The sequence below is a fragment of the Coccinella septempunctata genome, chromosome 1 (assembly GCF_907165205.1).
Source record: "Coccinella septempunctata chromosome 1, icCocSept1.1, whole genome shotgun sequence".
Lineage (NCBI taxonomy): Eukaryota > Metazoa > Arthropoda > Insecta > Coleoptera > Coccinellidae > Coccinella > Coccinella septempunctata.
This window is the reverse complement of record NC_058189.1, coordinates 16005916-16018934: the sequence shown is the minus strand read 5'-3', so window position 1 is coordinate 16018934 and position 13019 is coordinate 16005916. Positions and strand designations below refer to the sequence as shown.

Below are 13019 nucleotides of genomic sequence, written 5' to 3'. Positions count from 1 at the left end.
TTGACCAAGAACCCCACGGTGAAATAATCAACACGAGGAATTTCTTCAACAGTGGAAATTGACAATCCGTCAACTTCAGCAAACTCTTCTTCCAATTTAACATTTACCAATTGTACTTTTCATAACTGTAGTTTTGTTAAATAAAAATGAATAAATATTAAACGTCAGATTGACAATCAATTTTTTTAAATCTACAAAGTGAAAAGTCATCTTATCGAATACACCTCGGGCCTTGATAAATCCTCAAAATTTTGTCAAAGTGAATCCTTCAAGCGTGTTGCTCAAGAATAATATTATCAAGCAACACGCTTTCAGCATTCTGGTATGACACAATTGTCTCGGTATTGGCGAATCCAAAAATCTAGACGCCCTCTGCCGACTGAATTCCGAAACTACTTTGTCAGTACTGCAAAGTCAAAACAAGTTTTGTTTCTTATGTTTTCTCTTATCTCACGTTGTCCAACAAAGTATTATAATCATTATTTGGAGATGTTATATTGGGATTATTGTCTGGGTTTCTGAATAGAAATATTGATTCAGAAAAAATATTGGAAAAGGTATTTATACCAGAGTGCTTTCAACTGGCAAGAGTTAGGTTAAACGATTTTTCTTTGCGATAGTTTTCTGCTAAATCCAATTTCATACTTTTCATACTTCCAAATGAATGCTTTTTCTCATCTGTAGAACTTGTTTCATGAGCTTAATCATATTTATGTCTCTTGATATTTCAGTATCAGGAATACCTCTCTATCATAACATGGAATTGAAATATTTTAAAAAGAAACTTTAAAACTTCCACATAAAAGTTTACTTATCAAGATGTTTATTTTCTACCTCCTTCACAAACTCAGTATATGCTACCTCAACATTATTATGTAGGTTTACTTCAAGAAAGAATCTGTGAAATAATAGAAATTGGATCACCAATATGATCGCTCGATTTTATTCCACAATTCATCCCTTTCAAATGAAGTATTTCCAAAGAATGTTTGATCTTTCTTTACGAAACTAAATAAATCAATTCACCTCCGATAATTTAGATAAATATCTTGATTTACTAGAAAAACTCTGTTAGGCCGTACAAATCTCGAAAAGATAACTGACAAACGTCAAAGTTTATTTACATTTCGCAGCGCCCTCAACGGTAATTGGATTCGCGAATTATCAAGGCACTAGGGATATTACTACAGATCATATTTCGAATTTGATCCCTCTTAGAATACAAATCAACTGTTTTCATAAGTCTCGTTCAGGATAAATGTTCAATTTGTCCTTTATTCTTCCATAGCCTTGACGTTATTTATGATCCAGCAGAGCTTCATTTTCTGATTCGTTTTCGTTTTTTCACGTTGAAAAACAATATTTTTGACAAAAATTCCAAAAATTTTCCATTCCAACAACGCAGGATTATATGAGGAATGAATTTTCATAATAAAATATAGGGCTACCCATTTAAAAAACGAAAATCGGTTTCGAAGAATTTACAAGGAGTCATCTCTCTAGTCAAAGCTCCACTCCGAAATCGCAAACGTGAATTTCTATTCCTTCCTAAAATATTCGGTTGAACGAAATTCATATGACATCCTGTATATCTGGGAAAATGGCTACTGTGCTCGTAAATTATTCAATAATTTTCGTATAGAAACGAGTTTTATCTTTCCAATTTTCTGTGACTCGGTTTTTTTTAAATGGGAACGGTGATGCTGATGAGATGTGTAGGTATTGGATCCTAGTCCCCCTTGTGAAGAGTCTTTTGGCCCTTTGAAAAACGAAACCTTCGGTTATTCTGAAAATTTGCAGCATGCATGGAAATCTTTGATCAATCTTGAATGTTTTCAGCTTTTCGACGTTGCCGCTGCTCCCCAAAACTGAGATCATCTTTGGTTTCTCAAATTCAACTCGCAATCAAGCTATGTGAAGCTGGCAGCCCCAAATGCGAATTTTGAAACAGAAATTTCAGGGTCGTTTGTCCATCGTAGGTCCATGTTTGTCCACCCTTTATTTTCATTTGTCCAGGCACCGTTTTAGAGATATCGGAAAAGAACTTTTCTCGGTTCATTTTCTGAGCAGCACCCCCAAATCGCAAAAACTTATTTTGGATGGTACAGATCGTTTGTCCAACGTAAGTCCACGTTTGTTCACCAAATTTTTTCATTTGTCCACCCACAGAACCATAGAAATCAATCTTTGAAAATTTTGTAAAGTGTGAAGTTGGCACCCCCAAATGAAAATTTTTGAACAGAACTTTCAGGATCGTTTGTCCATCGTAGGTCCATGTTTGTCCACCTTTCATTTTCATTTGTCCAGGCACCGTTTGAGAGAAAAAGAAGTTGTTTCGGTGCATTTTTTGACCAGCACCCCAAATTGCAGAAACGTATTCTTAATGGTATAGATCCTTTGTCCAATCTAAGTCCACGTTTGTCCACCAAATTTTTTCATTTGTCCACCCACAGAACCATAGAAATAAATCTTTGAATTTTTGTAAAGTGTGAAGTTGGCACCCCCAAATGAAAATTTTTGAACAGAACTTTCAGGATCGTTTGTCCATCGTAGGTCCATGTTTGTCCACCCTTTTTTTTTTTTTCATTTGTTCAGGCACCGTTTGGGAGATATGGAAAAAGAAGTTGTTTCGGTGCATGTTCTGACCAGCACCCCCAAATTGCAGAAACGTATTTTTAATGGTATAGATCCTTTGTCCAATCTAAGTCCACGTTTGTTAACCAAATTTTTTCATTTGTCCATCCACAGAACCATAGAAATCAATCTTTGAAAATTTTGGAAAGTGTGAAATTGGCACCCCCAAAATGAAAATTTTTGAACAGAACTTTCAGGATCGTTTGTCCATCGTAGGTCCATGTTTGACCACCTTTTATTTTCATTTGTCCAGGAACCGTTTGAGAGATATGAAAAAAGAAGTTGTTTCGGTACATTTTCTGACCAGCACCCCCAAATTGCAGAAACGTATTTTCAATGGTATAGATCCTTTGTCCAATCTAAGTCCACTTTTGTTCACCCAATTTATTTATTTGTCCATCCACAGAACCATAGAAATCCATCTATGCAAATTTTGGAAAGTGTGAAGTTGGCACCCCCAAATGAATAAACCTAAATTTCAGGATCGTAGGTCAATGTTTGTCCATCTTTTTTTCCATTTATCCAGGCACCGTTTGAGAGATATGGAAAAATAAGTTTTTTCGGTGCATTTTCTGAGCAGGTCACCCAAATTGCGAAAACGATAGTATATATCGTTTGTCCAACGTAAGTCCACTTCTGTCCACCCATTTTTTTTTCATTTGTCCACTCAGAGAGCCATATTCTGAAAGAGCAACTCTTCGAGTAATAAATCTGAGAATTTCATCCATCTCGGCGCAAACGTTCGGTCTGGACGAATTTTTAACTGGACCCAGCTTTTTCAGGATTTTTTGAAGATCAGCTTTCGAGTCGTTTATCTCTCAATAAAAGTAACCGAAGCTGAAAATGTGATACTTATTCTGAAAGAGCAACTCTTCTAGTAATAAATCTGAGAATTTCATCAATCTCGGCGCAACCGTTCGGTCTTGACGAATTTTTAACTGAACCTATCTTTTTCAGGACTTTTCGAAGGTCAGCTTTCAAGTCATTTATCTCTCAATGAAAGTAACCGTTGATGGAAATGGGATACATATTTTGAAGGAGCAACTCTACTAGGGTTACATGTTTTATCCTCTAAAAGTTCTATTCGCGACATAATATGATCAACTTGTCGCAAAGAGAATATAATGAAAATTTTTTTTCAATATTGTTATAAGGTGGACAAACATGGACCTACGATGGACAAACGATCCTGAAATTTTGGTTCAAAAATTTTCATTTGGGGGTGCCAACTTCACACTTTCCAAAATTTTCAAAGATTGATTTCTATGGTTTCTGTGGGTGGACAAATTAAAACATTTGGTGGAAAAACGTGGACTTACGTTGGACAAACGATCTGTACCATCCAAAATAAGTTTTTGCGATTTGGGGTTGCTGCTCAGAAAATGAACCGAAAAAAGTTCTTTTCCGATATCTCTAAAACGGTGTCTGGACAAATGAAAAAAAGATTGGACAAACATGGACCTACGATGGACAAACAATCCTGAAATTTTGGTTCAAAAATCTTCATTTGGGGGTGCCAACTTCACATAGCTTCGCAATCAGGCCCGCCGTAAGCGGGCGTGCAAGGCGTGCACTGCACAAGGGTGGCAAGTCCACGGGGCGGCAAATCGAGTGATTGATAAGTTGATGCAATATCTCTCGGAAACCATATTGAAATTGTGTTAGCAGAAGCTTACAAAGTTGCTCACGAACTCAACGTACAAACAGATTTTCCACAAATTAATACAATCCGATAAGGAAGAAAACACAATTTCAATATGAACACAGTACACAGTGATGAAGTTTCAGTAGAGGCACAAACCAAACACAGAGTGGAGTTTTTTTCTATAATCCTAGAGCAAACAATTACCTACTTCCTTAAAGAATATCTAGATTAGAGGAGTTGAAAACCTTTACCGACGTAGGTATTTGGCTTATTTAACGGCAACTTATTCAACTACTGGTTTAATGAAGCATTGTAAAGATTTTAATCTGAAGCTTAAAGATGATGCAAGTAGTGAATCAGTCATTGACGGTATCGATTTGTTTCATGAAATCATTGCTTTTGCTTTAACGTCGCATTTTGCAGAAGACCATGCAGTCACCAGTATGATCTATAAACCATGTTTCAACAGGGCCGGATTAACCCCAGGGCAAAAAGGGCAATTGCCCTGGGCGAATTCAGTATTGGGGCGAATTCATTGTTAGTAATAGTATCTAAAAACGGAAATCACTGAAATCGAGAAAACCGATTCCAAATAATAGAAACATACGGTTTCGATCGATATCAGTCGTCATATACTTTCGGTGTACAGGATGGGCAAAATTCGTTGTCTACTGAGGGGATCTCGAGAACTATAGCAGCTAGAAGAAAACGGACGTCACATTCTCGAGCTCTTTTTTCTTGACTAATCCAAAACTGAAAACAGATCCAGCCTAACGTTCATAGATTTTGAGTTATGAACGAAAATTGAGAAATTGTCATTTTCAACGAAGCTGAATAACTCTTTTATTTGAACTCGTATTCGAAATCCGTTGTTACATTCTACAGGCACTTTTTTATGAAGAATTCGAATATGATATCATTAAATTTTTTCATCCAGTCATTTTCGAGATACGACAGGGATTTCCGATTTTTCAAATGTAAACTATAGTTGAAAATTCTTTCATTCTGCTGCAATTTTTTTGCTGATTTCAAAAATGTATCATATGTTGCTATTCACATTAATATAACATAAGAAAAAAAATTCAATACTTTTTCCTGCTTTTCGATTCATTGTTGAATTTTGAGTAGGCTGGCTAAACCATAGCAACCGTTGAATATGCATTATATTTTGTGAACCTGAGCCTCTATGATTGAAATCACGGATTGCTGAATAAATATTTCGATGATTAATTTGCCATCGTTTGTTCTCGCGATGTTTGGCATGCTTATCTTACGATAGTTCTCAATTCGAATACTACCATGGACAGACGTATCTATTTTTCATCATCTTACTTTTGTAAAAATCATAATTATAGATGCTTCAGTATTTTATTTATTTGACTGACTCTTTAAGTTTCTTTCATGAATTGATAAACGATAATTGAATAAATTTTCTTCTTTAATAATCAGACGAAAGTCTTTTACTCTCTTTTAAAGGATATCGATCTCGATATATAAAAGAAATGATTATTCGACAGTCTGTGATTCCTATCACACAAGGTTGAGTTCACATAGGATTATGTGGAGTTCACAAACCATAATGCATTTTCAACGGTCGCTATGGTTACGCTAGCCTACTAAAAATTCAACAGTGAATCGAAAAGCAGGAAAAAGTATTGAATTTTTTTTCTTATGTTATATTCATGTGACTAGCGACATATGATACATTTTTGAAATCAGCAAAAAAATTGCTGCAGAATGAAAGGACTTTCAACTATAGTTTACATTTGAAAAATCAGAAATCCCTGTCGTATCTCGAAAATGACTGGATCAAAAAATTTTACAATATCATATTTGAATTCCTCATAAAAAAGTGCCTGTAGAATGTAACAACGGATTTTGAATACGAGTTCAAATAAAAGAGTTATTCAGCTTCATTGAAAATGACAATTTCTCAATTTTCGTTCATAACTCAAAATCTATGAACGTTAGGCTGGATCTGTTTTCAGTTTTGGATTAGTCAAGAAAAAAGAGCTCGAGAATGTGTCGTCCGTTTTCTTTTAGCTGCTATAGTTCTCGAGATCCCTTCAGTAGACAACGAATTTTGCCCACCCTGTACTTTCCCTATATTGTGACTAGTCAGCAATACAGGGTGAATAGAAAGAGCACGCATCGAAAATGAATATTTGCGGTATGGAAATAGACGCTACTGTAAATGCCGATTGCGGCATTCACAGAAGCATTGGCCGGGAATGTGATTTTATTTTATTGTATCTGTTTTTATATTTCTAATAGTACTGTCGATTTACGTCATAATATATTTCATTGAAGGGTGTTCATTGTGCAAAGATAAAAGTGAATGGAATAAGAGTGCTTAGACCAAGTCACAGAACATAAACATCAATCAAGTGTAGCAATCACAAAGACACACAAAGCTCAATTCAACTGTTGATTAAATTCTTTAAAAATTTTGATGCCCCCAAGTGAATTTCGACCTCCATTCCACGCTCTCCTGGTTGCAGGGATTATTTTGCGATACATATTTTGAAAATATGTTGTCTTTCATAACTACCAACTTTTCTGTCTGAAAAATATGAGAAACGTTTTGTTTTTTTTAAATTGAAAATTCTTTTCATCATGTTCAGGAGCGTACTCACTGAAAAACGGTTCGTTCAACGTCAATGAAAATCCCAACCCCGAATTTTATGACTTCCGTCGTCGGTTTGTCAGTGTGGACGTATTGCGAACTGAACCCCTGCGTCGTTCAGAGCGATCCGATAGTTGTCAGTTTTAAACGCAGGCTCATAGAAAATAACATATATAACATATATGAATATCAACAGGTGTTACGATCAGAATTGAACTCAATTTGTCATCGTCAAGGCCCCAAATGAAGTATGAATGAGTACGCCCCATCAAAGAAAAGCAGATGCTGACCATGGTTTCGGTCTCATTTGTCCTCATCAGGACTGTTGCCATAGCATTTTTCTCCGATGGAGAACGTTTGGAATTGATGGAACTTTATTCAATATTGGCACGTTCCATCAATTAAAAACGTTCTATGTTGCTCTGATGAGGTCAAATGAGACCGAAACCATGGTCAGCATCTGCTTTTCTTCGATGGAGCGAACTCCATTTGGGGCCTTGACGATGGCAAATTGGCTAGTCCAATTCAGATCGTAACACCTGTTGATATTCATATCGGCGGGTGGTATGCATCTGAATTTATCCTTATTATTGTATTCATTACCTTTAGTAGTGATCATTCTATTTTTAGTATTTTGAATGTTCGTTAGTGAGTACGACTGACGAACAAGTTGAAATGACCCAGTCAGAACGAGGGAGTTTGATAGAATTTCATTTTGGGAACAATGAGTCATATAGTATACCACAAACGAAGATTTAATAAAAAACATTCTGAATTTGATGATTGGGAGGAAATAGGAAAAGCTGCAGAAATTTTGAGAATATGTATTTTCATTCCGTAATCTCAAATGCTGAAAAGTAGAGAAAAAATATAATTTTTCCGATATTATAGCGAATGAAAAATAAAATCGCGATTGTTTTAAATTTTGCAGGATTTTTTTGAATATTGGACTGTCTAATGCATTCTTAACATTGGTTTACTCTTAATTTTTGACTCAGCGATACCTAGTTCATATTAAAAAGGTGAATTGAAATCACCTAAGTTGTTTTCAATTCACCTTTTCTTACCTGTATCATATGTTCTTCATAATTTTTGCTGGCTTTTACTTTTCGATGACAAAACTTCATTATGGAAATATCTCTAGAGGTTCCTTTTTTATTAAATGATCATTATTGTAATATGGGGAGGGGGGGCGAAAAAATATCTTGTGCCCCGGGCTTAATCCGGCCCTGTGTCTCAATATCTTTTTGGCATTTTGACAATGACTTAATTTCTACATTTCCGAATACAGCAATATCATTAAGAATAGGTATTACTAACATTGCCGGTTTCAGTTATATCTGGTGAAAGATCCTTTTCAAAATCAAAAATTATCAAAAATTATTTAGGGGCAATGCTGCAGTATTATTCAGTAATTTAGGTACAGTTTTAATTGAACATGAAATTTTGGACAGTTTGGATTTGGATGCAAAAAAGTTTGTGGAAGATTTCGCGAATATAAAGGCAAGAAGGTTGAAGTTTTTGTGGATAAATATTTAAGTTTGTGTATGATTTTACACTTTAATCTTTAGTAAACAAAAATAACAGAGTACCGTAGATTTGGGTGACTTGGGACGATTGTAAAATTTAACTTGTCATATTTTCAAAACGGTGACCTATTTTTATCTGACTATTAATTAGGATATATATATATATATCGTGCTTCAGAATTCGGATATAAATTGTGAAAAAAATAAAATATACTTAAGTTAAAATCTATTGATTTCTCAAGTCTCAAATGAAATGGGTGACTTGGGACAGTGTATAGTTTTGAAAAATTAGGATTTGTTGTTGAAATTCGGTAAGCAAATTAAATGATGAACCCCTATTACAGCTAAAGTAAATACCTACATTGCAACTCAAATGTAAAAAAACTAAACAAAATAAGGGAACTTTGGTTTCTTTTTCATTTTTTGGAGATATCTTTGTGAAAATAACGTAAATAATAATATCCTGCAGAAAATCGGCATATTTCCTGCTGCCAATGCTCCGCTTGTATTTTTTCGGAAGTGCCCCAAGTCACCCTATGAAACAACAAAATAAATGAATGAGATCCGCGTTGCCGTTTGATTTGTAAACAACATTTGTTTCATGACATATCTATACTCCATTCACTTTTATTTTAGCAGTCGGTTGGCCATGGAAATTTGACACATTTCACTCTGTATAGTACGAAAATGTGTAGTTATGACGCTTGTCAAAACATTTTTGGGTTTTAAATCAACGCTATGTTGCCCGTTCTACGTAAAAGCTTCTATTATTACGTATTTTATCACAATGTCGAATCTCTTCGGAAAATATGTGACGAACATAATTGAAGTTTATACAAACGGATTGAAGGCATACCAAATCCAGTTATTTGCATGGAAAATACAAGAGATCAGTATAATATCATAATATGCACTAGCTTGAGGAGAGTTAAGGTTCATTATGTTCTATGGCTTAAGTTTGAATACGTTACAACAACAATTGTAAATTTCAAAAATATTAACCCGAAGATGAAATGCATATGATGCAGTGGTTGGGAATGGGAATGGAAGGAATTAACAGATAATTACAAGAATGTTAAATTCTTCAACAAAAATCTTCTCGCATCAATATAAGTAAAAGGAATTAAAGGATGTTCAAGTCAAGATGACTTCACCTTTGAACAAAAATTTCACATGAATAAACAATTAACAGGACAACTGGCGCGTATTTGTGGCTGTTCATCTTAACACATTGATATGATAATAATAATTAGGTATTTATTGGTACCTTAAGACATTTACAATGTATAGGACAAGTGAAATGAAAAATAGAAAAATCAATTTGCGGGAACTTATTCTACGATGACATTCATCGAAAATCCTGTAGTAAACTTTTCGCATTAATTCACCCAAACATAAAATTCTCAAATGCCACCACTTTTTTGGGTCTCTCAATAAAAGGAAATTCTTTGTCATCCTCTTCATTCACAATCTTTCGTATTGTGGAAATATTCAGCTGAAATATAAGTCCTTTAGATTCAGATGAAACATTATATAAATTCTCTTACATTGAATATATATATTCGATACCGTCTAACGTATCGTGGATTTTAGAATATCAGGGTATAACTATTTGAATGAGCGGACCCGAATTCTAAAAATAGCACTTTCTGAAATCCTGTCTCTTTTTTCAATCACTTTCGGCATTTTCGTATAAAAATTGATATTAGTTGTGGCAACGGCATTATGACATTAACGACATTTCATGAGTGCCAACCTTACTCAGTTCTAGTTACAAAAACTTGAGAAAATTATTTCATGGCCAACGGACTGCTAAAATAAATGTGAATGCAGTATAATATTCCAATATCCCAATGAAACACATGTACAGGACACTAGAAAGTATAAGGGTCATAAAAAACGCGTTTTTACTCTCCTGAATTCGTAAATTTTTCCGGCAAACTCAACAGAAATTAATTGTTAAACTTACCGAAAAGACACTACACAATCTTATAAGTTTGTCCCTTCTCTCATAAATGGTAAGAAACAATGAAATCTGCAAGGGGGGTAACTGTCCCAAGTTACAGGACTATCGCAAGTCACCCAAGTCTACCGGTAGTGAATAAGTAAGTATTTTATTGTGGAAAATGAAATAACAAAAAATTTGTGTCCATTCTTCCATTTTTTCTTGAAATACGATAGAAAGGAAAAGTTGATTTCATATAAATTCCAGAAATCAAATCTGAAGGCATCTGTTGAATTTCAAACTAAAGAAACTGAATTATTGATTTTCACCACAGTGAAAATCATGTAGGTAATCCAGTTTCTTTAGTGTCTGATTGAGGATTTTTATCAATTATTTATTGGCCACAGTATTGCAACTATTGAAATTTATATGGCTTGTTTTATGAGGATGAAATTAAGCCTTAGAAATTCTTTTCTTAGTCAGATATAGCAACATTATGGCCTGTATCTCTGCCTAAAATTGGGCAAATTGGGAAGGTTTTTTATTTGTTCATTAACTGAATCACTTTTATATTCGATAACCTATGTATAGACGGTAATATGTAGATCAAAAATTCATCAGGGGATATTTTTAGAAATTAATACAGAATCCATTTTTCCTTCGGCTTTCCTAAGTGTAGTTGAACCTTATTATTCTACGTATGAATATTTTGAAGCATGTATTACTTTTTCATAAGCTTACCAGCAGAAGTACAGATTTTTCAGGTGGAATTGTTTTGGCCTTTTATTCATCTTTTCTGTCTTTGTTTGATACGATATACTCAGCGTAAGGTTCGAAATAATCGTGAAATCTTTTTCAAACAAGGAGCTGATGTATTGAAAATATCATTCTTTCGTTTTCTTTAAAAATTAAGGATTCTCGGAGAACCACCAAAACCTTCGGCGGATGATGCATTAAAGAAATGATAAAATAAGTCATCTCAAAAAATCTTGAATTCATCCACTTTCAGAGGAAGAAAAAATCGTCTTTTATCAAATTAAACGTAACCAAATAATACCAAATTCATCTAATTTCTGAGCAAGAAAAAATTATTTCATTCACTCAAAATAATTTCATTTCCTTAATCTATCATGCACTGATACGTATCAGTGATAATTGGAAAATTCGTTTCCTTTCAATGTCATTTTTCTCTTGAATGGAATCGATGCCAAACTCACATTCATACTGGAGTAGGATATACATTTTTACCTCCGCAACAGTGAGCTAATTGCATATCAAAAACACGTACCTGAGAGTCGTGAGGCCATTGAACAGAAGAAACACATCTCGACACTTAGCCCCACAACAACCAACTCGCTGTTGCGACTGAATCAATACTCACGCCGGCGCATCCGCCAACTTGCATATCTCTACGAGTGTGTCCTAGCACGCCGAAAGCGAGAAGTTACAACTTTCTGTAAGGCTGGAAAAAAGAAACCCTTCATTCCAGCATTTGAATAAGAATCAATTAATCCACTTGGATTCACGTAGGCGTAGGGAATGCTACCTATCGGTGCAGATTGAGTAAAAATCGAATGAACCGGCAGTAATTTCGTTTTACACCACTTCAATATATCGGAGATCATTCATCATTCTAAATGACTATGCTGTCACCAGCATCCCATCCCATTTGAGTTTCCAACATTTATTGCGACCTTCGTTTTTCTATAAACTGTAACTGTATCGATTTATTTCGGAATAGAAAAGTATTCGATGAGAAATATTGGCAGATTCCGAGGGTAACAGAGTTTACTGGATTTAAATTTCGAGTAACTTCAGAGTTACACCTTCCCCTCAACTGGTCCAACATATTGGCCCAGTAGTGACCCAAACAAAATAGGTACCAGATCTTCAAGACTTCATCATTGCGAATGGTATACTCGTAGCATCAACATATATGAAAGTGAAATCGAGCTACCATTTGTCATCTGATCATTCCCCAATAATTTCACCATTGAGAACGTTTGTCCTGGACAGAAAGACGTGATAGAAAAGATGAAAAGAAGATACTTAACAGCAGAATTAATTGGGATGACTACCGAAGCTAAGTGGAGAAACAAATAAATCCATCACTGAGCCTCAAATATCCATGTGAAATTGAAGAACCACTTGAAATGTTAACGAACATCCTAAAACATTAAGCTCTTGACTGCATTCCAAACGTTAAAGAATGTTGGTCGACAAAATCAAAACCTATTCGGTAGGAATAGATCATAATTGGATCAATTTACTGAAGAAGGAACTGTCATCCGGTAATTTCAAAATTAAATGAATCAACGTTTCTATGCAGTCTCTGTTTCTTTGTATTGACAATTAATGTCAAACAAAAGATACAATTTAGAAGATTTTCGAAAATTGATTTTCATCTGATGAAGGAGTCGGATATATACTCCGAAACGTTACAATATAAAATTATAATTTCATCGTTCTTTATTTTCAGTTCATTGTCAGGCAACAATTTTTTCTAGTTGATTTGCTCCTGACAAATTAGTGCAAGAATTTTCGCAGGAGCAAATCGTTTCATTTTCATTTCATTTTTTAATTGATTTTGTTTCTTAGATTGGGAGTGAAAACCCTAGAAAGTTTATTAGGAAATGCAGA

The 13019-nt window shown here is 34.6% G+C and overlaps 1 protein-coding gene across 1 annotated transcript in view; it reads right to left on the bottom strand.

Moving 5' to 3' along the window:
• Positions 1 to 11718, bottom strand: part of LOC123316458 (sodium-dependent neutral amino acid transporter B(0)AT3) — a 70273-nt gene extending 58555 nt beyond the window's left edge. The window contains exon 1 of the mRNA XM_044902535.1: positions 11668 to 11718. The gene's annotated coding sequence lies outside the window, so the exon portion shown is untranslated. The remainder of the gene's footprint in view (positions 1 to 11667) is intronic.
• Between the last annotated feature and the right edge of the window lie 1301 nt (positions 11719 to 13019).